Source organism: Nicotiana tomentosiformis, chromosome 1 (assembly GCF_000390325.3).
Source record: "Nicotiana tomentosiformis chromosome 1, ASM39032v3, whole genome shotgun sequence".
NCBI lineage: Eukaryota > Viridiplantae > Streptophyta > Magnoliopsida > Solanales > Solanaceae > Nicotiana > Nicotiana tomentosiformis.
In genome coordinates this window covers 12,665,407-12,668,785 of record NC_090812.1, presented here as the reverse complement: position 1 = coordinate 12,668,785, position 3,379 = coordinate 12,665,407, and the positions used below count along the sequence as shown (strand labels likewise).

The 3,379-nt window shown below is 32.9% G+C and overlaps 1 long non-coding RNA gene across 3 annotated transcripts; it reads left to right on the top strand.

Moving 5' to 3' along the window:
• The first annotated feature begins 213 nt into the window (after positions 1–213).
• Positions 214–2,718, top strand: LOC104099607 (uncharacterized). Of its 3 annotated transcripts, none has more exons than XR_687046.4 (4): positions 214–636; positions 1,022–1,508; positions 1,577–2,103; positions 2,179–2,718. It is a non-coding gene; the product is annotated as an uncharacterized lncRNA (long non-coding RNA). The 3 variants fall into 3 exon arrangements; XR_011408691.1 differs by having other exon boundaries at positions 214–641; XR_687045.4 differs by lacking the exon at positions 214–636 and having other exon boundaries at positions 690–1,508.
• The last annotated feature ends 661 nt before the right edge of the window (positions 2,719–3,379 follow it).

The following is a 3,379-nucleotide window of genomic DNA, read 5'->3' as shown; positions in this document are numbered from 1 at the left end:
GAAAGGTGTTGATTATTATGGTGTGGTTCAAGAGATTTTAGAACTCGAGTAGATTGTTGGTTGGCCAAAGAAAAAGTTGGCACTCTTTCGGTGCAAGTGGTATGATCCAACACCAAATATAGGTACGAAGGTTCACCCTCAGTATAAAATAGTTTAAATTAAGCACACGAGGGATTATTCATTCTATGATCCATTTATCATTGCACAAAATGTAAAACAAGTGTATTACGCTCCTTATCCTTTGTGCAAGAATAAGTCCAGATGGAGGGTGGTTATTAAAATAAAACTCGTGGTAGAGTGGAATTCGAGGATGTTTTGAATGTAGCGTACCAGAATGACATTTCAAGTGTTTAAGTATTGGTAGATGATGAATTAGCAGGTGAATTGCACCATAGCGAAGGCATCTATGAAGAATTTGATATTTTTGTCCTTAAATCAAATTTAAATGATGATGGGGAAGGAACATCCAAGAAAAATGAGGAGGAAGACTTAGCCAATGAATATGAAACAAACGATGAGGAAGAATTACCCGGTGAAAATGAAACAAGCGATGGAGAAGAATTTCTTGATGAAAATAGAACAAGCGATGAAGAAGAATCTAATAATGAATATGAATCAAGTGAAGATGATTGACTTGTTGGGTTTTTATTATCTCTTTAGATTTTATATTTTTCCTTAATTATCTAATATGTTGAAGAATTACTTTATGTTTTTATAATTTCGTTAGGTTTTATGTTATTCCTTAATCATCTAATTTGTTGAAAATTACTTTATATTTTTATTATTTCTTTTGTTTTTATATTTTTCCTTAATCATCTAATTTGTTGAGGAATTACTTTATGTTTTTATTATTCCTTTAGGATTTTTATTTTCTTAATCTTCTAATATGTTGAATATTTTATCTCTTTATGTTTTTATGTTTTTTCCTAATCATATAATTTTTATGTTTTTTTATTATTTCTTATACATCTAATATGTTAAAGATTTGATTTATGTTTTTTACTATGCTTATATTACGTAGATGGCATCTGGGGGTAGCGATCATCGACGACGTAAGGGTAAGGGAACTCAACTAAAATCTCCAACTACAGGTCACTCTCCTCCTCCACTTATGGGGCCTCCTTCTACTTTTCCTCCTCAGTCGACTTCGTTCCCATCTATATTTTTATGCCCCTACCTGTTCCTGTCCATATTTATGTGTCTTCAGTTGGCACGAACTCTGGCTCTAACCTTAATTTTATTCCCATACCAAATGTAAATTCTTCTCCCGATTTTCATATTAGTCAACAAGGTAGCTCTTCAGCACTGCGTACTTCATCGACTCCAGTTGTATCTCCGTCATCAAGCACACCTAGCATATCTAGGTTAAATATTGGAGTCTCTGGCACACCAACATCACCATCCATTGGTAGTGCTACACCAGCAGCTTCTCGGGGTCGAAGTGATAGAGAGACTCCACAATATGATGCACATAATAGGCTGATTATTGTTCCGAATGAGCATGATGGGTAAGAAATCCTTACGTTTATTTTTATTCTGTTGAATATACATTTTACATATGTTAATTTTACTGCAGGTTTTTTCCTCCATTTACTGTCGCGCATATGGTTACAGAGTCTATTAAGGCACTTACGATGATGCTTGGAGTATATGGAAAGAAAGTCCATATCATATCAGAGATGCAATATGGAATCAGTTTAGGGTACATATAAACTTTATTTTTAAATTATATATCAAATACCTAATTTTACTCTACTTAAATTAATTATTTTACAAACTAAGTATGTGTGGGAACAATGATATGACAATAAAATAAAAGATGTCTTCGTGAAGAAAGCAAAAAAAATGATTTCAAGTTCATTGTATGAAGCTCGAGAAAAGAGGGAGAAGCCTGGTTAGATAAGAGAAGATGTGTGGATAAGAGAAGATGTGTGGATAAACAGAATTGAACTTTTTTTCAAATTATATATCCTATTAATTTTGCAAGAAAATTTAAAAAGGGGACCAGTGTCTCATGTTGAGCTCTTTGCGGAGACACATAAGAAAAAGAAGAAAGACGGTTCAAGAGAAGGATAGGTTGAGACACGTGCATCGGAACAATATGTAAGATCATAACTTTAAGACTATTTTCACTTTGATATTAATTTATTTATATAATCCTTATTGCTTTTATTTCAGGATGGATATCAAAGAAGCTTGGATGAATGGTGTCAGACGCAGCCTACTTCTGATGATGGTACCCCAATCCAACCATCACCTGATGATATGACTTCAATATGGACAGATGTAGCAAGTGGTGTATCCAAAGGAAGAGTTTACGGGCTTGGAATACAACGACCTTCCTCTTTTCATCCATCACCCTTAGTTTCGGAAGCTCCTACTGTGCAAAATTAGGAAGAAATGGAAGCAACGCAAAAACAAATTGAGTTGTTGTCGAAACGATGTGAAACAGCTGAAGCTCACATTGCTAGAATGGATAAATACGTTAAAAAAATACATGCCCCACTCTTATGATGATGAAGAGACTAAATCTGATGTGTAGTAGTGATTTATGGTTGATTACTATTCTTGGATGTTTAGATTTTATATTTAGACTTCATGGTAGATTTGGATTATGTGGTATATATATGTTTAGATTTTATTATATTAGTGTCGATGTGTATTAGCTACTTAGACTTGATATTGAATATTTAAACTTTAACTAATATTTTGTTTTGATATTATGGGATTTGAATGTTTGTTTGTTGAAGTTGAAATTGGTTGGTTTGATTATTAGGTTGTTTAGTTGGAATTGATTGTGTAGTTGAAATTGGTTGGTTGAGTTGGTTGTTTAGTTGGAATTGGTTTGTTAAATTGGTTGTTTATAGTATTGGTCATTTGACAGGTGACGTGCTAATAAAATGGCAGTATCCTATCAAAAATCAACCCAGTTTTTCGACTACTATAGTCGAAAAATGTGCTCAGCATAATGATTTTTCGACTACATTAATCATAAAATGAGCCCCGAATAATGCATTTTCCGACTAATGTAATCGGAAAATATAAAAAAAATAACTAATAACTAATTATTATTTATATAATATTCCGACTATAGTAGTCGAAAATATTTTTTTTTTTTAAAAAAAAAAAAAATTCCGACTACTTTAGTCGGAAAATAACTCCCTTTTCTAATTTTTGGCGAAAAAACCTTTCCGACTACAGAAAAAGAATCGATCACTAGGTTAGTCGGAAATTTCCGACAATTTTCGACTACTGTAGTCGGAAAATATTTTCCGACCTACCTTTTTCCAACTACTCTAAATCAGTCGGAAAGTAGTCGAAATAGGTACTTTTCCGACTACTTTCCGACTATTTTGATAGTCGAAAAATAGCGAATTTC